Genomic DNA, 24,987 nt, shown 5'->3' with positions numbered 1-24,987 from the left:
TGGTGAGAATACTTAAGTTCTACTTTCAACAAACTTCAATTATACAATATAGTTTTATCAACTATAGTTACCGTGCTATACATTAGATCCTCAGAATTTATCTTAAAAATGCTGCTCATATGGAGACTAACACCACTTTTGTGAGGAGGTCCCAACGTAAACCTGAGTGCTGACTGGGAGGTAGGGGAGAAGAAGGCAGGTGGGGGACTTCCCTGGTGGACCAGTGATTAAGACTCCGTGCTTCCATTGCAGGGAGCATGGATTCAATCGCTGGTCAGGGAACTAAGATCCCACATGCTGCAAGGTGCGGCCAAAAAAGCAAATACATAAATAAATAAATAGCCTCTTGAGGCTGCTGCTTTAAAAAAAACAGGTGGCAGGTTGGCAGTAGGAAGTGCTGAGGAGCGCAGCTGCCAAGAGGCTTGACTCTTCTGTCAGGTCAGTGAGTCCACGTAATGAAAAATGGCTCTCAGAGCACAGCTAGTCTCAACATTGTCAGTTTTCTGAGTCAGCTTCAGCACTTTGTTCCCCAGAAACCTGAATTCTTGCAGCAGCAAACTGACAAAGTTGAGACAAGTGCATACATATGAAAGGGTTGTTCTGTGGGTGGTTTTCCATTGTCCAACACACATGCTTGGCTGCAATCTCAGAAGTCTCCACCCATAAGACTGCCTCCTTTCTCTGCATCCATGAGGACAAAATTTGCTGCAAAGTCATGATGCTAAAAAAATGCATAAAAATTCAAATTCTTCACTTCTTCCATTTTGTGCACTTTATTCAAAAGGATTTCTGCCACTCTGCTGGCACAGAGTTCACGGAGGCCAAATGCCTTCTGTCCCAATATGCTATATATTATTTCAACATGATCCCACTCTTCTTGGAACCTGGGACACAGACAAGGGCTGACCAACTCCTTTGCATCTTTAGCAGCTTTTCTCTCCTATTCAAAGGTACTTTATCACTTCATTTTGCTGTTGTTTGCAAAGCCTTTTCACAGGATTTAGTGGTAGCATAGGCACTTCCAGATTTCTTTACATAAATGGTTGTTCAAGTCTCTGGTTCTCCCCATGAATCCTGTATGCCCTCCTTTGTCCCATCCATGGATGCAGGTGTCATTCCACCAGAGCAGGTAGGTGAAAGCTGCTTCTAGTTCTTCTGCCATCTCCCCTAGAAACACTTAAATTTATTATTACTACTATTATTTTTTAACATCTTTATTGGAGTATAATTGCTTTACAATGGTGTGTTAGCTCCGGCTTTATAACAAAGTGAATCAGCTATACATACACATATATCCCCATATCTCCTCCCTCTTGTGTCTCCTTCTCTCCCACCCTCCCCATACCACCCCTTGAGGTGGTCACAAAGTACTGAGCTGAGCTGATCTCCCTGTGCTATGCGGCTGCTTCCCACTAGCTATCTATTTTACATTTGGTAGTGTATATATGTCAGTGCCACTCTCTGACTTCATCCCAGCTTACCCTTCTTCCCTCCCCATGTCCTCAAGTCCATTCTCTACGTCTGCGTCTTTATTCCTGTCCTGACCCTAGCTTTTTAAGAATCTTTTTTTTTTTTAAGATTCCATATATATGTGTTAGCATACTGTATTTGTTTTTCTCTTTCTGACTTACTTCTTCACTCTGTATGACAGTCTTACTTCACTGTGTATGACAGACTCTAGGTCCATTCACCTCACTACAAATAACTCAATTTCATTTCTTTTTATGGCTGAGTAATATTCCATAGTATATATGTGCCACATCTTCTTTATCCATTCATCTGTCAATGGACACTTAGGTTGCTTCCATGTCCTGTCTATTGTTAATAGAGCTGCAATGAATATTGTGGTACATGACTCTTTTTGAATTATGGTTTTCTCAGGGTATATGCCCAGTAGCAGGATTGCTGGGTCATATGGCAGTTCTAATTTTAGTTTTTTAAGTTACCTCTATACTGTTCTCCATAGTGGCTGTATCAATATACATTCCCACCAACAGTGCAAGAGTGTTCCCTTTTCTCCACACCCTCTCCGGCATTTATTGTTTGTAGATTTTTTGATGATGGCCATTCTGACCGGTGTGAGGTGATACCTCATTGAAGTTTTGATTTCCATTTCTCTAATGATTAGTGATGTTGAGCATCCTTTCATGTGTTTGTTGGCAATATGTATATCTTCTTTGGAGAAATGTCTATTTAGGTCTTCTGCCCATTTTTGGATTGGGTTTTTGTTTTTTTGATATTGAGCTGCATGAGCTGCTTGTAAATTTTGGAGGATAGTCCTTTGTCAGTTGCTTCATTTGCAAATATTTTCTCCCATTCTGAGCGTTGTCTTTTGGTCTTGTTTATGGTTTCCTTTGCTGTGCAAAAGCTTTTAAGTTTCATTAGGTCCCATTTGTTTATTTTTGTTTTTATTTCCATTTCTCTAGGAAGTGGGTCAAAAAGGACCTTGCTGTGATTTATGTCATAGAATGTTCTGCCTATGTTTTCCTCTAAGGGTTTTATGGTGTCTGGCCTTACATTTAGGTCTTTAATCCACTTTGAGTTTATTTTTGTGTATGGTGTAAGGGAGTATTCTAATACAATTCTTTTACATGTAGCTGTCCAGTTTTCCCAGCAACACTTATTGAAGAGACTGTCTTTTCTCCATTGTATATTCTTGCATCCATTATCAAAAATAAGATGACCATAGGTGCGTGGGTTTCTCTCTGGGCTTTCTATCCTGTTCCATTGATCTGTATTTCTGTTTTTGTGCCAGTACCATACTGTCTTGATTACTGTAGCTTTGTAGTATAGTCTGAAGTCAGGAAGCCTGATTCCTCTAGTCCGTTTATCTTTCTCAAGATTGCTTTGGCTATTCAGTGTCTTTTGTGTTTCCATACAAATTGTGAAATGTTTTGTTCTAGTTCTGCAATTTTATTATTTTTAAATAACTTCTGTCAGTTATTTCAAGATTTCAAACGGAAGAAATAAGGGGAGCACCCAACAACCTGAAGCTAGAGTATTCTTTACTTCTGTTCTTAAACGGTTTTCAAAGGTCTCTTTTTTTAAATTGAGGTATAATTGACATATAACATTATTTTAGTTTCAGTCATAAAACTGATTAAATATTTGTATATATTGTGAAGTAATTACCACAGTAAGTCTAATTAACATCATCACCATACATAATTACAGATTCTTTTCTTGTGGTGAAAACTTTTAAGATCTACTCTTAGCAACTTTCAAATATGCAATACAGTATTATTAACTATAGTCACCAGGCAGTACATTACAATCCCATGACATATTTATTTTATAACTGGAAGATTGTGCCTTTTGAGCTGCTTCACCCATTTACCCACCCCTTACCCCTGAATCTGGAGACCATCCATCTGTTCTCTATACCTATGGGCTCGTGGGGTTTTTTTTTTTTTTAAATTCCATGCATAAATGAGATTACATTTGTCCTTCTCTGTCTGACTTACTTCACTTAGCATAATGCCCTCAAAGTCCATCCATGTCATTGCAGATGTCAAGATTTCCTTCCTTTCTATGGGTGAATACTGTTCATATATAAATATCTCACAATTTCCTTACCTATTTATCCATCAATGGATGCTTAAGTTATTTCCATATCCAATAATACTGCAATGAACATTGGGGTGCATATATCTTTTTGAGTTAGTGTTTCCATTTTATTTGGATAAATAATCAAAAATGAAATTTCTGGCTTATATAGTACTTCTACTTCTTGTTTTTTGAGGAACCTTCACACTAATTAATTGGATTGTTTGTATTTTTGCTATTGAATTATGTGAGTTCTTTACATGTTTTAAATATTAACCCTTTATCAGATACATGATTTGCAAATATTTTCTCCCATTCAGTAGATTGCCTTTTCATTTTGTTGATGGTTTCCTTTGCTGTACAGAAGCTTTTTAGTTTGATGTAGTCCCATTTGTTTATTTTTGCTTTTGTTGCCTTTGCTTTTGGTGTTAAATCCAAGAAATCATCATCAATATTGATATCAAGAAGGTTACCACTTATATTTACTTCTAGGAGATTTACGCTTCCAGGTATTATGAAGATCACAATTTTAAATGAAGCAAATTAAATTAATTTTAAATTAAAGATAAATTGCTGCAAAAACACTTAGGCTTCAACACTTGGAAATATTAGAACCTAATATACACATTTTTGTCCATGATGTTAATATAATTGTAATATTTAAACACTACACATAAACTCGTATTATACTATATTTGAATATCCTTAAATATCTCACAATATTTTATTGGTATAGTTTTAAATTGAAAGTAAAATCATATATTTAAATACTTTGCTCTGATTACTCCAACTAATCAGAGTTAGGCCAGAATTTCTAGGTTAAGGGAGTGGTCCTCCAGAAGACTGCCCTCATTGCAGACTAGCCACAAGTTTTGGGGTCCCCAGGCCACCCTCACTTCTGACCAGCTTGTTATAAATTTGAGGGTTCTCTACACTGCTTCATATTTGATAATTTACCAGAATAACCCAAAGAACTCAGAAAGAGCTATGCTTATGATTACAGTTTGATTATAGCAAATAGGTACAAATCAGAACCAGCCAAAGAGAGAGACACATAGAGCAAACTCTAGGAGGATTCCAAGCACAAATCCTCTGTTGTCCTCTGCCTGTGGAATCAGGAAGCATCAACCTCCCAGTATATGTATGATACTGCACAGAGAGAGTTGCTAACCAAGAAAGGTCACCCGAGTTTTAGTATCTAAAAGTTTTGGTTGAGGTTTCATTCTTTCTTTCTTCTGGCCATGCCACGCAGCTTGGGATCTTAGTTCCCAGACCAGGGACTGAATATGGGCCCTCAACAATGAATGTATGGAGTCCTAACCACTGGACCACCAGGGAATTCCTGGGGTTTCATTCTATAAGGATGCTTGGTTGGATCATTGGTCATGTTATTGAACTCAATTTCCAGCTTCACTCATCTCTCCAGAGGGCTGGTTTATATCATGTTATTTTTATTTTTTTAATGTATTTTAATTTTGAAATAGCTTTTAAAATATATTTAACTATTTTATTTTATTTATTTTATTTTATGGCTGTACCACGTGGCTTGTGGGATCTTACTTCCTTGACCAGGGATCAAACCTGCACACTCTACATTGGAAGCATGGAGTCTTAACCACTAGACCTCCAGGGTAATCTGGATATCATGTTGCTTTAAATGCTAATCCTCGCATAGTTGGTCCATGGCCAGCCTCTATCCTGAGTCATCTCTTTCACACAAATTATCTAGGGGCCCACCCTAAGCCACCTCAGTATAAACCATCAAGTGTAGTCAGAACCCACCATGAATAACAATGACACTTCTGTCGCTAAGGAAGATCCAAGAGTTTAGAGGTGACTTCCCAGGAACTGGGGAAAAAGGCCAACAAAATTCATTATTAGACAAATGCTTAATCATAATCAAAAATGAGTTAAAGACTATTTCTGTAGTGCAGGCAAGTTTCTTCTATAAAACCTGAGAAACAAAATCAGTGTTCTCAGATAGTAAGCTATCTAAACATTACAGAAGAGTTGGCCCTAATGTTCTCTTTTGGCAAAGCAAGAATTGACCTCTGGAAATATTTTCAGATATATTTTAGCATATGGGAAAAGAAAAAAAAAATAAGATAGTTTCCCCCAGAGTTCCATATCATAGCAGGTATCTGAAACAGTGATGGTTTGAAATGTATTCTTAACCATTAATTAAGACTATGTTGCTTGTTGGTAGAAGAGATGTACTCAGGAATGACCACACAGGCCAGCAAATTCCAGAGAATGATTTCTACCTATGTCTACAGAACAAAATAGGAATAAAATCACTCCTTAGATACTTGAGGAGCTTACATGAATGTATAAGGTTGTATTATCTGTAACCCAGACACAAACAAATTATGTTCAGATACTGTGCAAACCAATGTAACAAAGTGTTTTAAAATGCATTCCCTGAGTCCCTCCCATCAGGAAACGTGCACAAGACTCTTAGAATCATCCACCAGAGGGCAGACAGCAGAAGAAAGAAGAAATACAATTCTGCAGCCTGTGGAACAAAAACCACATTCACAGAAAGAGACAAGATGAAAAGGCAGAGTGCTATGTACCAGATGAAGGAACAAGATAAAACCAAAGAAAAACAACCAAATGAAGTGGAGATAGGCAACCTTCCAGAAAAAGAATTCAGAATAATGATAGTGAAGATGATCCAGGACCTCGGACAAAGAATAGAGGCAAAGATCGAGAAGATGCAAGAAATGTTTAACAAAGACCTAGAAGAATTAAAAAAAAACAAAGGAGATGAACAATACAATAACTGAAATGAAAATACACTAGAAGGAATCAATAGCAGAAGAGCTGATGCAGAATGGATAAGTGACCTTGAAGACAGAATGGTGGAATTCACTGCCACAGAACAGAATAAAGAAAAAGAAGGAAAAGAAATGAAGACAGCCTAAGAGACCACTGGGACAACATTAAATGCAACAACATTTGCATTATAGGGGTCCCAGAGGAGAAGAGAGAGAGAAAGGACCTGAGAAAATATTTGAAGAGATTATAGTAGAAAACTTCCCTAACATGGGAAAGGAAATAGCCACCCAAGTCCAGGAAGCACAGAGAGTCCCATACAGGAAAAACTCAAGGAGAAACACGCCATAACACATAGTAATCAAATTGGAAAAAAATTAAAGACAAAGAAAAATTATTGAAAGCAGCAAGGGAAAAACAACAAATAACATACAAGGGAACTCCCATAAGGTTAACAGCTGATTTCTGAGCAGAAACTCTACAAGCCAGAAGGGAGTGGTATGATATATTTAAAGTGATGAAAGGGAAGAACCTACAGCCAAGATTACTCTACCTGGCAAGGATCTCATTCAGATTCGATGGAGAAATCAAAAGCTTCACAGACAAGCAAAAGCTAAGAGAATTCAGCACCAGCAAACCAGCTCTACAACAAATGTAAAGGAACTTCTCTAAGTGGGAAACACAACAGAAGAAAAGGAACTACAAAAGCAAACCCAAAACAATTAAGAAAATGTGATAGGAACATACATATAGATAATTACCTTAAACGTGAATGGATTAAATGCTCCAACCAAAAGACACAGGTTCACTGAATGGATACAAAAACAAGAACCATATATATGCTGTCTACAAGATACCCACTTCAGACTTAGGGACACGTACAGACTGAAAGTGAGGGGATGGAAAAAGATATTCCATGCAAATGGAAATCAAAAGAAAGCTGGAGTAGCAATATTCATATCAGATAAAATAGACTTTAAAATAAAGAATATTACAAGACACAAAGAAGAACACTACATAATGATCAAGGGATGAATCCAGGAAGAAGATATAACAATTATAAATATATATGCACCCAACATAGGAGCACCTCAATACATAAGGCTTATGTTAACAGCTATAAAAGAGAAAATCAACAGTAACACAATAATAGTGGGGGAGTTTAACACCTCACTTACACCAATGGACAGATCATCCAAACATAAAATTAATAAGGAAACACAAGTCTTAAATGACACAATAGACCAGATATATTTAACTGATATTTATAGGACATTCTATCTGAAAACAGCAGATTACACTTTCCTCTCAAGTGCACATGGAACATTCTCCAGGATAGATCACTTCTTGGATCACAAATCAAACCTCAGTAAATTTAAGAAAATTGAAATCATATCCAGCATCTCTTCTGATAACAACACTATGAGATTAGAAAGCAATTACAGGGAAAAAATATAAAAAAACACAAACACATGGAGGCTAAACAATACATTACTAAATAACCAAGAGATCACTGAAGAAAACAAAGAGGAAATCAAAAAATACCTACAGACAAATGACAATGAAAACATGATGATTCAAAATCTATGGGATGCAGCAAAAGCAGTTCCAAGAGGGAACTTTATAGCAATACAACCCTACCTCAAGAAACAACAAAAATCTCAAATAAACAATCTAACCTTACACCTAACGGAACTAGAGAAAGAAGAAAAAACAAAATCCAAAGTTAATAGAAGGAAAGAAATCATGAAAATCAGAGCAGAAATAAATTAAATAGAAACAAAGAAAACAAAAGCAAAGATCAATAAAACTAAAAGCTGGTTCTTTGAGAAGATAAACAAAATTGGTAAACCGTTAGCCAAACTCCTCAAGAAAAAGAGGGAGAGGACTCAAATCAATAAAATTAGAAATGAAAAAGGAGAAGTTACAACAGACACCACAGAAATGCAAAGCAACCTAAGAGAGTACTACAAGCAACTCTAAGCCAATAAAATGGACAAGCTGGAAGAAAAGGACAAATTCTTAGCAAGATATAACCTCCCAAGACTGAACAAGGAAGAAATGGAAAATATGAACAGACCAATCACAAGTAATGAAATTGAAACTGTGATTAAAAATCTTCCCACAAACAAAAGACCAGAACCAGATGGCTTCACAGGTGAATTCTATCAAACATTCAGAGAAGAGCTAACACCCATCCTTGTCAAACTCTTCCATAAACTGCAGATGAAGGAACACTCCCAAACTCATTCTATGAGTCCACCATCACCCTGAAACCAAAACCATACAAAGATACTATAAAAAAAAAAAACAAAAAAAGAAAATTACAAACCAATATCACTGATGAATATACATGTAAAAATCCTCAACAAAATACTAGTAAACAGAATCAAACAACACATTAAAAGGATCATACACCATGATCAAGTGGGATTTATTTCAGGGATGCAAGGATCTTCAATATATGCAAATCAATCAATGGGATACACCATATTAACAAATTAAAGAAGAAAAAATCATATGATCATCTCAATACATGCAGAAAAAGCTTTTGACAAAATTCAACACCCATTTATGGTAAAAACCCTGCAGAAAGTAGGCATTGAGGGAAATTTCCTCAACATAATAAAGGCCATATATGACAAACCCACAGCAAACATCGTTCTCAATGGTGAAAAACTGAAACCATTTCCTCTAAGATCAGGAACAAGACAAGGATGTCCACTCCTGCCACTATTATTCAACATAGTTTTGGAAGTCCTAGCAACAGCAATCAGAGAAGGAAAAGAAATAAAAGGAATACAAATTGGAAAAGAAGTAAAACTGTCACTGTTTGCAGATGATGTGATACTATACATAGAGAATCTTAAAGATGCCACCAGAAAACTACTAGAGGTAATCAATGAATTTGGTAAAGTTGCAGGATACAAAATTAATGCACAGAAATCTCTTGCATTCCTATGCACTAATGATGAAAAATCTGGAGAAGAAATTAAAGAAACATTCCCATTTACCATTGCAACAAAGAGAATAAAATACTTAGGAATAAACCTACCTAGGGAGACAAAACACCTGTATACAGAAAACTATAAGACACTGATGAAAGAAATTAAAGATGATACAAACAGATGGAGAGATACCCCATGTTCTTGGGTTGGAAGAATCAACATTGTGAAAATGACTATACTACCCAAAGCAATGTACAGATTCAATGCAATCCCTAACAAATTACCAATGGCATTTTTTACAGAGCTAGAACAAAAAATCTTAAAATTTGTATGGAAACACAAAAGACCCCAAACAGCCAAAGCAGTCTTGAGGGAAAAAACTGGAGCTGGAGGAATCAGACTCCCTGTCTTCAGACTATACTACAAAGCTACAGTAATCAAGACAATATTGTACTGGCACAAAAACAGAAATATAGATCAATGGAAAAGGATAGAAAGCCCAGAGATTAACCCACACACCTATAGTCAACTAATCTATGACAAAGGAGGCAAGGATATACAATGGGGAAAAGACAGTCTCTTCAATAAGTGTTGCTGGAAAAACTGGACAGCTACATGTAAAAGAATGAAATTAGAACACTCCCTAACACCATACACAAAAATAAACTCAAGATGGATTAGAGACCTAAATGTAAGACTGGACACTATAAAACTCTTAGAGGAAAACTTAGGAAGAACACTCTTTGACATAAATCACAGCAAGATCTTTTTTGATCCACTCCTAGAGAAATGGAAATAAAAACAAAAATAAACAAATGGGACCTAATGAAACTTAAAAGCTCTTGCACAGCAAAGGAAACTATAAACAAGATGAAAAGACAACCCTCAGAAAGAGAGAAAATATTTTCAAACGCATCAACGGACAAAGGATTAATCTCCAAAATATATAAATAGATCATGCAGCTCAATATTAAAAAAACAAACAACCCTATCCAAAAATGGGCAGAAGACCTAAATAGACATTTTTCCAAAGAAGACATACAGATGACCAAGAAGCACATGAAAAGCTGCTCAACATCACTAATTATTAGAGAAATGCAAATCAAAACTACAATGAGTTATCACCTCACACCAGTTAGAATGGGCATCATTAGAAAATCTACAAATAACAAATGCTGGAGAGGGTGTGGAGAAAAGGGGTCCCTCGTGCACCTCTGGTGGGAATGTAAATTGATACAGCCACCCTGGAGAACAGTATGGAGGTTCCTTAGAAAACTAAAAATAGAATTACCATATGACCCAGCAATCCCACTACTGGGCACATACCCAGAGAAAATCATAATTCAAAAAGACACATGCACCCAATGTTCTTTGCAGCACTATTTACAATAGCCAGGACATGGAAGCAACCTAAATGCCTATTGACAGACAAAAGGATAAAGAAGATGTGGCACATATATACAATGGAATATTACTCAGCCATAAAAGGAACGAAATTAAATCATTTGTAGAGACATGGATGGATCTAGAGACTGTCATACAGAGTGAAGTAAGTCAGAAAGTGAAAAACAAATATCGTATATTAACACATATATGTTCAACCTAGAAAAATGGTACAGATGAACTGGTTTGCAGGGCAGAAATTGAGACACAGATGTAGAGAACAAATGTATGGACACCAAGGGGGAAAGTGGCGGGGGGTGGGCTGGTGTGAAGAATTGGGAGATTTGGATTGACAAGTATACCCTAATATATATAAAGTGGATAACTAATAAGAACCTGCTGTATAAAAAAATAAATAAAAATAAACAATAAAAAAATAAAATGCATTCCCTGAAGGTGGCCTGCCTGGGTGCAAATACTTATTCAGCTGTGTGCCTCGGGGAAAGTCAATTAAATTACCGTGTTGATATTAATAATACTCTCTCAGAAAACTCTAAAATTTATCTGAAGAGAATTCAGCTGAAGTTAAGCAATATCTGACTCACTTCAAATATTTAATAAATGGGAACTAAACAGGAATAGTAGTGATAGTACTGATGTCACTGGCAAAGCTCATTAACAATTACTGGGAAATAAAAATTAAAGTGGGTAATAAAATAATGTCTAACCTTTTCCTTTTCCTTTGTGCTTAGTCTAGTCTCATGTGCTCATAGGCTGTCGTGTGCAGAGGCCTGGCCCCGGCACCTCAGACCAGAGTTCCCAGTGTGAAAAGGCTGCGTCGACACCTCAACTCCCTACGGTGGGCAGAAGCGCTGTCCACGACACTCAGCTCAAGATGGTGGAGGCGGGCTGTGTGCAGAGTCGCTGCACCAGGCACTGCTCTCTGGAGCCTGAGCAGCACACCTGCGCCCACCAGGCAGGAACACTGTCCACTTCCCTTCCCTATGACAGAGCCCTAGAACGCAGCCCCGCCCATCACCTGAGGGGACAGTGTCAACTCTAGAGTGAGAGCTCGCATGTCTCCATGCTCTGATGGAAGAATAAAGCTTTCCTAAAACTTTCCTTTGCTTCTGAATCCAACTCAGTCTCGTTCTATTGACACAAGCAACACTGGGCAGAAGGACCCTTGTCAGGGACCAACTCGGGAGGATTGATAACAGTAGTAGTAGTAACACTGGTCTCAGAACATTTAGCATATTTCCTTCCAATTGAAATGTAAATTATTTTTACTCAAAATTAGAAAATCTAAAAATATGCCTTTTAAAACAAACACAGTCTTAATTAGAAGACTTTAAAAATTATGTTTGTGAAGAATATAGCTTCAGCTTATGCCCTTGGTGAGTAATTTTTGATAGTTCAGAAATTGTCCTATAGAGAGCAATGAGAAAGGAGACAGAGCTCATGCCTGATGGTGAGGTTGAGAAAGGGATATTCCTTTTTCCTCTCTTTGCATTGCTTGGGTGTCTCTATGACTGCTCATCTAATGTAGTTAAGAGACTACTTCTAGGTACTGAATAAAGGCAATCACTGGTTTGTTCCTGGCTGCTACTGAATTTGTAAGGGTTTTGTTTTGATAAATATCCATTTGTCCCACTTCCAAATGCCATCTCCGTATCAGTGCCCAGAGTAGAGTTCCTTCCATTCCCTAGTTGTCTAAGGCCAGTCTTTCTGACTATATATCCAGTTTGTTAACTACTGTCTAAGAAGCTGTATAAATCTATACCTTACCATTGTTGTTGTTATATAGTTTTTCTGATGAAATAAAAGTACGACTTTTTTTTTTGTGGTATGCGGGCCTCTCACTGTTGTGGCGTCTCCCGTTGTGGAGCACAGGCTCCGGACACACAGGCTCAGCGGCCATGGCTCACGGGTCCAGCCGCTCCGCGGCATGTGGGATCTTCCCGGACCGGGGCACGAACCCGTGTCCCCTGCATCGGCAGGCGGACTCTCAACCCCTGCACCACCAGGGAAGCCCCAAAAGTATGATTTTTAATTCTGCTAATTTAGAGGATATATATTTTCCTTCTTCAGTGAAATGCAGCTGTCAGGTCACAATGCAGCTGTCTTCCAGATTAAATGTTGGTTCTCCACCCTGAGCCATGATGCTTGTTGGGAGTCTCTAGTAACTGACTGTAGGGAGAGCTATTTAACCCCTTTTAAGTATGAGGGTAGGTAACTTCTAAGAGCGATTTAATGTAGAGCCCAAAGATATTTCATCTACCTGTTCACATACATGATCAGTACCACAAGTGGTCACTGCTGATGTATATTCATGAAGCATTACAGGGGAATAAATAATTCTAAAGTTTCCTTATAGCATACCTAACTAAAACAGCATAAAGGAGCCAATTTGGATAACATCCTTTCCCTCAGTACTTGAGGAGGGAAAGTGTAGTACATTTAGATATCACATATTTCAAACAACATATTCTGGTAGAGCTTTGGCAGCATCACTGCTCATCTTAGTACACCCCTATCCTTAGAAAACTAATCTATTAGGTTGGTACAATATGTGGAGTTAAAAAGGTTGCCATATTCAAATAAACATATATTTAAAAGGTAAAAAAAGTCTTTATAGTTTATCTGGTCTAATCTGATTTTCAATAAAAAACCATTATAATTTTCATAATAAATATTAACACATATTACATTTAATAAAAATAGACATAAAGACTAACAAATTCATCTGAATTAACATATTTACAACTGTATTAAATAAATGATAAGATTTATAAATCTGACTTTCTCAACATTCAAGCTCAAGAACATCCTTATGCTCATACTGTTAGTAGTCAATGATTTTTTTCTCTATTTACAGAATGCCCTCCACTCATCAATTTTATGTGCTAATGAAAAAAAAATAGATCACTTAACATGAGTAATACTTTAAACATTCTGTTGTATTTGGTTTGGGAAAGCAATATTATATTTTTCATATCATTTTAGTTTAGGCCTCATTATCTTGTTTACTCTCAATCAGATACAGTTTCTAACCATTTCTGACCAGTTTTTCTAACCACACTATATCCACTAGTTTTAATAAACTAGTTTTGCACCATTTTAAGTGAACAGGTAAAACAGTTTTTCATTTGTATTAACAAACATTATTGACAAAGCTTAACAAATTTCTATATGGGCTACCATTAATACAACTTTTCTACTAAATTCAATGTAAATATCTTTTATTTTCTTTATGTTTTCAAAGCTAAAGCTAATAACTGTACATGCCAATGTTTATGAAAAAATATTACAATCTATTACAATGTTACTGGAGACCATTTCATGTCTCAGGGAGATATTTCTGCCTACTGATTACTGAGACAAGTTGGTACTGTATTTGTGAAGACAACTTTTATAACATTAAAATGAGAATAAATTTGAGTTTCTGGATGTATCAATATTATCAATGGCCAATTTTCTACTTTCGTGTAATAAAAAACTTATCTGGTGTCTCCAACGTTTGAGATATTAACATAAACACATTTAACAATACACTGAAATTACCCAAATGAATAAAATTCTTTGTGTATGCTCATCCATATCAATCCTTTAACTACTTTCAAATGGTGACTCTGTCATGAACATGAATAAAAATTAGTCCATGAAACCATTCATGCATTTTAGAATTATTGTTGTTATACAATATCACATTATATTAAAATTGTTTTTTATAAATAAGTGACATACATTAAGCCTGGCTTGCATCAAAAGTCAACATTTTTCAGTATTTCATTATATGATAAATGTGGTAACTAATATGGGAAACATGCCCAAATATGGGCACTTGAGTAGTTCATTGTGGCAGCTGCTGGCTTGACAAAATCATTATGTCTTATACTAATATTTTTTTTCCTGTATCTAACTTGCTATAACTAAACTTCATTAACACTTTAGGAAATATGAGCCTTTCTCCATCTGGCACATGGTTTTTTACAACGCGTTTGCTGTAATTTAGAAAATCTGTAAACAGCTGGCAAAAAATATATTTTTATTAAGATCTTCAGCACCATATTTGAAAGATCTGTAGCTTTGCATACATTTCTGCAACTCAGAATATTTTCTGTCAACTCTATAATCTCCACAATCTCTCTAAATTTTAAGAGACTAAGTGGCTTGGTCTCTAATTATGAACCTGTATGTAAATCTATCATATTTAAAGTTTATATGTGGATAATTCAGCTGATATTTGGCCTTAAAATTATTAAAAGCATGAGACTCCCCTTTGACTGTTTGTTTATTTTAACAACAAAGATTTCAGACAGTGCTTCTCAATTCATACAAGATCATTGAATGAATATTTTGTATGTTTCTGTTTTTAGGCTTCCTTTTTATGTATAGTACATACCATATGTGGTTTTTCTATTGTTAAATATTAGCTCATATCCATAGTCATCTTATATCATTCTGATTTCCTCACACCTTTCATATTAAACAGTAATATCAGTAATTTATAAAGATTTAAGGATGTCACTAGAAAGTACAAGTAGTAGAATATGTATATTTTATATAAACATAAATGATCTCATAAGCACATGACTGACAAAAGTTAGGAAAAATTACAATAAGATATTCAAGAAGAGCTGGTAGTAATAACTTTAAATAAATAAAATTGAGTCTTGTTTATATTAAAATAAGTGGCTAAGTATCCAGAAAACAACTAAAAAGGCAGCAGTTAGGAGTATTTAAACAATTTATCAAAATATTACTAAAATCATTAAAAAGACAAAATATCTAAATGAAGGTGGGAACCCAGTATCAGAGACAATTTTGTTCTGGCTACATTTCTACAAAAATGATGAACCTGACAAGCTTTGGTTCTCCAGGACTCAATGTACACCAAGGGATGAGGACACAGTCTCAACACCTGCTAAAGTTGAATTCAAGACTACATTTTTTTATAAAACTACAATTCCACAGGGTTATAATTTCTGTGAAAGTAAGAATCAAGTCTAATTTTCATCTTAAGATTGAAATAAAAGTTGCTCATTGTAGAGCAGGAGGTCTGTGGAGTGAAGATTTCCCTGAAAAGTTGTAATCAGAAGCAAATCCTAACATGGATCTGAAAACAAAGATCACATCACATTTTTAGTCCAAAAGACAGTTCTCCTAAATGTTTACTATAAATAAAGACACATCATCTTTGGAGTAGTTCTCCTTAATAATTTCATAAATTATTTTAAGAGACAGTGAGCAAATCATGATCTAACAAGACCAAATGGATGAACAGATATCCTATGTTTATAGATTAGAAGACCTAAAAGTGAAAAGATGTCAATTATCTCCAAATTGGGCTATAGATTCAAGAATATATAAATTAAAATGCCATTAAATTTTTTTTCCTTTGTTGATGTTACCTAACAAAGTTTTTCTAAAACGTATTTGGGAAAACAAACAGTCAAGGTACTATTAAAGAAAATCCACAGAGTTGGTGGATTTTTCTTCACCACAGGGTTTATTGCAAAGCTTCGGTAATTAAGACAGAATTACATCAGTGAAACAACAGGAAAATATATAAATGGAACAGAAAAGAGAGCTCAGAAATAGATCCATATTATATAAACACAATATTTAATTGAGATTGAACTGCAGATCAGTGAACAAAGGATAGATGTTTAAAATAAATGGTGCTAGGTGATTGGTTATCTAACTAAAAGAGGTTGGATTATAGTCATTAAGGACGCAAACCTGGAGCCAGATGTATACAACCAAATCTCAGAAATGCACCTACCAGGTTTGTAATCTTGAGCAGTTAATGTCTAGGTGTCTCAGTTCCCTCCTCTGTAAAGCAGGGACACTAATTATATGCTTCCTTCAGAGGGTTCTTGTGGAGATTAATTAAATTAATATATGTAATGTATTAAGATAACTGACAACTAGCAAACGTAACATGTTGGGTTATTGTCCATGATTATTATAATTACCTTCAGCATTACTAAATAATCACCATCATGATGTGGGAAAACAAATTTGTAATCCTACCTTGTGACATACGTAAAATAATTTCCAGGTAGACTAAAGACTAGAATGAGAAAGGCAAATTAAAGATATTTTATTTCTATGTTTAAGGGAGTTAGGTGGTTTTGTTGGACATAGAGATGGAAGCTATTTTTACTGTGTTGTCTGAGAGTTGAAAAAAGGTTTAATATTTCCCAACCAGTTTTCATGTTCAACAATGTTATCACTGAATTGGCAGATAATTATTTTAATGTATATTTATGTTTCAGTAAATGTTACAAATTCCTAAAAATCTACCCTATTCCTTCTTCTAGGCTTACCTAAATAACTATCATCTTTCATAGAGAAAATGCTGCTTTCTATTCTACATGAAAACTTTCTAGCTCATCCAAAATCAGAGTTATGTCTTTTATATATTCAGTACTGTTCACAGCATTCATTTAGCACTCATCACTTTCTCCACTTTGAATCTGTCCAATGGCTAAATATTCTGAGTTTAGAGTAAGACATATCTAAGTTTGAGAACAAATTCTAGCATTTATTAATTGAAGGTCTGGATAAATGACAACATTTCTAAACCTCAGTTTTCATATTTATAATATAGGAACAATAATATTTGACCTATGAGATTTGATAGGCTTTAATATAAACAATATGCCTATCATAGCAGGTCTGATTACTTTGTCATTTTCAATTTTACTGTAAACATATCAGCAGGAAATGTTGTGCTATATTATTTATATTCCCCTGAGTGCTACTCAAAATATCTTGTACAAAGAATTATTTAATAAGTGTTTACTGTTTGTTATGGGAGCTGGCTGCATAAGTTAAAGTTCAATCTCTCCATACGACTGTACGTTGTCTTTTGAAAGCCCTGAGCACCAAATATATTCTTCTCCTATTTTCAAGCATTTTGTTCTACACAAAGACGTCCACTTCTACAGTTATTGAGGAAGGAGTCTTCTTCATTCTATTGTTCCCATATAATTATAAAACAAATTTGAAGGAGAAAGAATCAAGGGACTAATAGAAGTTTGCTCTTATGTGTGAAAATTTTACTACAAATGGTCCTGGGTACTCTAGACTGTTTTCATTAAATGGCATTACCTTACCTTAACTAAATAACACCTCTTTTTCTAATTGTTATTATATTATTTGACTTTCCAAACTCCTAATGTGCTTGAAACACTTTAGTCTTTCAAAAAACAAAACAAAACAAAAAACACTCCAGAAGAGCTGCTTTTCAAAATTAGTTTCCAGCTGATCACTGAGACTCCAGAGCATGTTTAATTATACAAGAGACACTAAAAAAGTCACCAATCACCACCTTGTTAATGCAGAATGCTTTCTCTCTCCCTCTCTCTGTCACTCTGTCTCTTTCTCTGTTTGTCTTTCTCTCTGGGGAGGTGGAGCATAATTTTATTTGTATTCTGCCATAAGTGGGGGAGAGATACAATCTTTATTTGCCATTATCTGATAAGCAATATATTCAGGTTATCTGGACAAGCTGTTATGCACAGATCTTTCTGGCAATTTATATAATTGCTTTTTTTTCTCCTGAACTTACCCAGTATCCTTTAAGAGGCAATGTAGCTTTGCTTTGAGTGAATATTTATTTTCATGGAATCCATTTTAAATGTTAAGGTAGAGCCAGTCAATTCCACATAGACTTACTGAACAGCAGAATTAGAAGAGCTCTTTGTATGTACTCCTTGAGACTTTAAACTTCACCACTGAGGAGTTGCTATCCAGTCTCTGTTTCAAAACTTCTAAACATAGAAATAGCTACTTCTCAATGAGGTTCATGCATCTTTGGTCTGTATATAACTTCAGGAAATGTTCTTTTACACCTAAACCCAAAGTTTTCTTCTTAAAATTTCCACCCAAAGAAGTTTATCCTTAATTTTGAAGTCACATAAAATAAGCCTTATACTTTTTTCTTCATTAGAGACCGTTAAAGAACATAAATTGGGGGGCAACAATTTTCTCACAACAAAAATCATTTGTACTCTCCTAGGCACTTTGTACAAATTTGAACATTCAGTTTTCACAAAAGTTATTTTGGGTTGTTTTTTTTGTGTGTGTGTGTTACGCGGGCCTCTCACTGTTGTGGCCTCTCCCGTTGCAGAGCACAGGCTCCGGACACGCAGGCTCAGTGGCCATGGCTCACGGGCCTAGCCGCTCCGCAGCATGTGGGATCTTCCCGGACCGGGGCACGAACCCGTGTCCCCTGCATTGGCAGGCGGACTCTCAACCACTGCGCCACCAGGGAAACCCCACCTCTTTCTTAGTATCCCAGTTTGTATCCATTAGGCATCCTCTGATTTTATTTTTCATAAATTCTTTTTGTTTGTTTTTATTTTTAAATACATTTGCTGAGAAGGAAAAAAAGAAGGAAGGGAGGAAGGAAGAAAAGAAAAAGAGAAAAGAAGGAAAAAGAGTAGAAAGAAAATGTATTCAGATGCAACCTCTAACCTTGTGTTCTACACTGAAGAAAAAGGTCTCCCTTGTCACTATCTGTAATTTTTTTTGTAATTATAATTTGGAACTTTAATTCTCCAAGTTTGTAATAAAATATTTTTGATGCACTCATGGCTCCTGGCTTCTAAGTGTGTAATTATCTATACTATGCTTCGAAGTATGGTGTGAGAAAAGAAAATAGCTATATTCCTAAAATTGTCATCCATGAAGCTAAGTATCAGAACATGGCAGAAAATACATTTTTAAATTCTGTAGTCATTAAAAACTAATATAAGATAGTTTTAAGTCATTTTATTCTATAAGTTGAAATAAAATTATAATCCTATTTAATACTATTATACTTTATACTGTCTTTCCAATGCTATTTGATATTATATTAACACATTTGGATCACAGATACAGACATATTGCTTGTACTGCTAAACACTGATTCTCACATTTCAACAGCTCTTACTCTTATCACTTTGTTCAGATAATTTTACATACTTAGGTAACATATCAATGTTTATTGCCCAATAATAACTGAGAAATATTGACTAGAATAAACCTTAACATTTTACCTGTATTAACTCATTTAATCCTCATAAGAAAGCTTATGTGACTGTATACTGCTATTCTTCCCCTTTTAGAGGAAGATGCTGGAGCCACAGAGAACTTTCATGAAATGACCAAAGTTACAAAGTTTGGTAATGGCAGAACCTGGGTTGGAATCCAAGCAATTTGGCTCTAAAATCCATGTTCTTAACTGCCATCTCTAATGTAAGTCTTCATTACTTTAAATATCCCTAATTCTTATAAATCCAGGTTATATTAATTTGTCTTAGAACTCATGGCTTACAACACAGTGTATCATGATTGTTGAATTATATAAAATAGCACCCAATCAGCAAATGGCTACACCATTGTCACACACACGTACAAACACAAGCAGACTCACACACACACAGAATTATTCCTAGAAAATATCTTTGAGGTCCAGTCCACTCTCAGATTTCTTAACTTTAGGAAGCAAATGCTGGGATGAAAGATGGCTCAGCAGTGAGTGTTACACACAGACTTGAGTGTAAGTGTATGATTATGTCACTTACCATCATTTTCTGATTCCTTCACAGGAATCCCTGGTAACAGTATTTTCAAAATCACTTATTCTACAATTTGTTACTTAATAGACTCAAGGTATTCTGCTTTCCCTGACAGATTATGATGTGAACACCAGCATCAGCAACATACCCTGGAAAATTCTTTGTAATGCAGAATTTTAGTACTCAACTCAGATCTGCCAAATCAAAATCTTTTACCAAGATTCCAGGTGATTCATATGCACGTTGAAGTTTAATAAGCATTGAATTAAAGTATCCAATAGGTTTTGCCTTCTAGTAGCTTACGATCTTTGCTGCAAAATATGGTACTGACATTTGGCATTTGCGTTTAAGTGTAAATTATTTAAAACGAAATAACATTACAAATTCAGTTCTTCAGTAACACTAACCACAAATTCAGTTCTTCAGTAACACGAACCACATTTCAAGTGTTCAGTAGTTACTCATGTGGCTAGTGAATACCATATTGGAATTATTGGATATATATTGGGTAATACTATATTGAAAAGTGTCCATTTAGAGAATTTCCATCATTGCTGAAAGTTCTATTGAAGGCATTTCTCTGTAATAGACTATATTTGTTGTTGTTATTAGTCAAGAAGTACATATTTTAGGCTTTGTGGTCTATGTACAGTCTCTGTTGCATGAACTTTTCTTTTTAAAAAACAACTCTTAAAAAAAAAGTAAAAGCAATAAAAAAAAAGTAAAAGCAATTCTTAGCCCATGGTAATATGAAAATAGACCAAGTGCTAGGTTTGACCTGTAGACCATAGTTTGTAGATCCATGCTCAATATGACAACTTAGGAGATAAATGTGTAAATAAGAATATTTAGAGGAAGATGTGCAAAGTACTGTGTGTTGACTCAAAAAGACCAGAAGTCAAAAGTAAAACACACAAAGCTTCTAGATTTCATTCTCATTTAAGGCATCCCTTGATTTTAATCTGATTTCTTTTCCTATTAAAAGATTTTAAGGAAGGACAAAGGTGGTCCAACAAATATCCTGAATTCTACCCAGTGCTAGAGCAGCTCTGCAATCAAGCATAGCTACACTAAGAAGGGACTGACTGAACAGCACTCTAAATTGACAAAAAGTTGATACCTGTAACTATAACAGAATAGCATTGCGAGAAACAATAATGACGAAATCAAATTAGTCAAAACAACATTAGTCCACTTTATCTATGACATCTCTTTCTCACAAGAACCTCAGGATCCTATAAAGCTTTACAGTTGCTTCTGTGAGAGTCTTGAAATATTTCAGTTGCACTTTGAACAAAAAGCAAGCTAATCAACAGCCCTTATTTACTACCTTTGTGGATGGAAATTCTGTTTTCTTCTGTAATCATAGCCGTGAGCCCTCAAAAACCACTTCACAGTGAACCCTTCTTGAGAGTCCACTATTATAATGTTTCCCAGGGAATGAGATAGGAAGTCTCAACATAACTTATGTTTTCTTACACTTTATATAAGCCCTTATCGGACCTCAAACTATCAGAAAATTAAAGGAAAAAATTATCCAGTGGCAGACACTGGACTGTAATCAGAATTCCTCTTTTTGAAACAGAAGAGTTACTGAATCTAGTTCTTAAGGTCTAGTCTAATTTTCCCTTTGAATGAGTTTTCTTCTAGGAGGGGCCACTCCTCCTCTACAAAAAGACTTCTATTGAGCCTATATGTTCTATTTTCAAAGTTCCCAGACATGTCTGGACTCTAGCACTGATAACAGCACATAACACATAAGTAGAGAAGGTATCAAAATAATTTAAAATTTTTTGATTTTTTTGGTAACTCCCCAAAGGAAAAGTATAGTAACTTTTTAAAGGTATTTCTAAGTACTAAGTTAAATACAGTTGACCCTTGAACAACATGGGTTTGAACTACTTGAGTCCACTTATAAGCACATTTGTTTTTCACTAAATACTTACTACAGTACGACACTCCCCAGTTGGTTGAATCTGAAGATAAGGGTATGGAGGGCCCACTGTAATGTTATAAGCAGATTTTCAAATTCAAGGAGGGCTGGCACCCCCAACCCCAGCGTTGTTCAAGGGTCAACTGTATTATATTATTTTATGATAAATATCAAATACATTAAAGGTCAAATTGTAAAGCCATAAAAACATTTCATTTTTGTTGACAATCATTTATAATAGTAAAAAAAAAAAGTATACCTTAATGATAAAATTTATTTTTCTACTTTATTTGGGTTAAACATCTCTTCTGGTTTGTGACACTTAAACTATTCCCTGTAGTTAAACTTAGACATTACTTCTACTTGTGAAAAGTCCTTTATTTACATAGGAAAAAACTCTTCTATCTGAACCTCATTAAATTATTTGTCTGATTATGTAAATTATAAACATTTTAATAATGGAGTTACTTGAAATACATAATGCTACTGATAGCTAATTATATTGTAAATTGCATTATAGCATGTTTGCTATTTCAATTTTATTCCTCAGCCAGGAGGTATAAAATTTGTAGTTAAGTATTCAAAATATAATTACTTTAATAAATGTGCCACACCTTGCATATATTTTCAATCTCCTATTTATTAAAAGAATTGTAACTATGCTCCAACAACAACGAAAAACTTGATTCTCCCATATCAAAAGATAATTGAATTTTAAAACTATAGCATTTAAATAGTAGAGTGTTAAGAGCCTTGAAAGCATACTGATATACTTACTGACAACACAGGTGTAAGTTAACTAAACTCTATTTTCACATTGTATGTAGTTTACTCTAAAACTTCATTAAGTAATTTCTTATCAAAAAGATAAGCTAAAGAATATGGGAATCAATATTATATAAATATATATAGTAGCTCTTCAGGCAGAGAACTTGAAAAAGAATTAGATTATTCATGAAGATGACTACAGATACCAACCACTCAGGGCAAAGAAGGAAGCAGGGTGAAATTCTCTAATTTACACATTCATTGTTACTATCAAGGACATCATGCCTTGGCAATAAAGGAGATCTGTTGTTCCTAGGAGACCCTCATCAACTGACGCAGCACTCACACTGTACAACTCAGGTCAGTAGAAAATGTTCAACAAGTTGATAACGCAGCTAAAAATGCCCAGAACTTAGATAGACAAAATATTGTATACTACACTCTATTTGAGGATTGATTTTGTTTTTCCTGTGTTGCAACAACTCTTCTAGAGGGCAGCCTATTAGCTGTATCTTATGCAAGTGCAAAATTGGGAAACAGATTTTGCTAAAGCCTTGCTACAAAATCTTGTGATCTCAAAGTGGTGAAGTAGTCTATGTGAACTTCAGTGTATAGTGTGCAGAAAAGATACATGCACCCAGTGTTCATAGCAGCACTATTTACAGTAGTCAAAACATGAAAGCAACCTATGTGTCCATCAAGAGATGAATGGATAAAGAAGATGCGGTACATGTATACAATGAAATATTACTCAGCCATAAAAAAAGAATAAAATAATGCCACTTGCAGCAATGTGGATGGACCTAGAGATTAGCATACTGAGTAAAGTAAATCAGACAGTAGAAGACAAATATCATATGATATAACTCATATGTGGAATCAAAAAACACGATGCAAATAAACTTATTTACAAAACAGAAACAGACTCACAGACTTAGAAAACTAACTTATGGTTACCAAAGGGGAAAGGTGGAGGGGAGGGATTAATTAGGAGGTTGGAATTAACATATACACACTACCATATATAAAATAGATAATAAACAAGGACCTACTGTATAGTGCAGGGAACTCTACTCAATACTTTGTAATAACCTATACGGGAAAAGGATATGCGAAAGAAGAGATATATGTATATGCATAGCTAAATCACTTTGCTGTACACCTGAAACTAACACAACATTATAAATCAACTATGCTCCATATAAAAAAGATAAATAAAAATAAATAAGTTAATTAACTTTAAAAAAGAAGAGTTAACATTGCAGGCCCAAGACTCGATCCTAAGAAGGGGCTTACTTGTCAAGTTGGCTCTTGGCTAGTGGTTGGGAACCTGGTGGAATTACTTTCTTACATTAGTATAAAACTTTCCTCAATGATAAAACTAGCTTACTGTGCTAAAACTGTAGTTAATCCTGCACATCTGCTTTCATTCTAGGAGTCTAGAATTTTCGTATGTGCCTAGTAGGGTGTCATAAATTGTCTAACTCCAAATTTTGATGTTTGACTGCAGATATTAAATTTTAAGCCTTGTCCTTCCTTCTTACGCTTCTAGCTCACATCTGGGCAAGGTAATAAGAAAGCAGGGGACTTGCTCCCTTCTTTGGTGCTGACAAGAGATTCAAACTGTGTGACCTTCATCGCAGCGCAATCATCTAAACACCATAAAAACGCCCAGCCAGTCTTCTTTCCAAGACCTACTTCGGTGCCACATGCTCCCACTCTTTTACCAGCAAGTCTCAATATGTGAGTATGAACCTCTTCATACATAGATCTCCTCATTTATGTCACATCCCTATTCTGGTAGTACTTGGCTAGATTCACTAATGCAATTGATCTAGATACCATGTCTGCTCTATCTATAGAATCTCACGATCAGTTGTTTTAGTAATGTAAGCAGGAACAAAGATTAGTTTTTCTACAGTCTTTTCCAACACTAACCAAATGATCTCTGATAATAAATTATCATTGTGAGAAATAACAACATGATTTGTCATATCACTATAAATAAATGGTGTTATATATATTTTCTAATAAATGTAAATATTAGAGAAAA

General features: G+C 35.1%; 1 pseudogene; it reads right to left on the bottom strand.

Moving 5' to 3' along the window:
* Positions 1-263: 263 nt before the first annotated feature.
* LOC136120124 (ectonucleoside triphosphate diphosphohydrolase 6 pseudogene) lies at positions 264-24,572 on the bottom strand (annotated as a pseudogene).
* Between the last annotated feature and the right edge of the window lie 415 nt (positions 24,573-24,987).

The sequence above is a fragment of the Phocoena phocoena genome, chromosome 3, assembly GCF_963924675.1.
Source record: "Phocoena phocoena chromosome 3, mPhoPho1.1, whole genome shotgun sequence".
Lineage (NCBI taxonomy): Eukaryota > Metazoa > Chordata > Mammalia > Artiodactyla > Phocoenidae > Phocoena > Phocoena phocoena.
This window is presented reverse-complemented; position numbering and strand designations above follow the sequence as displayed.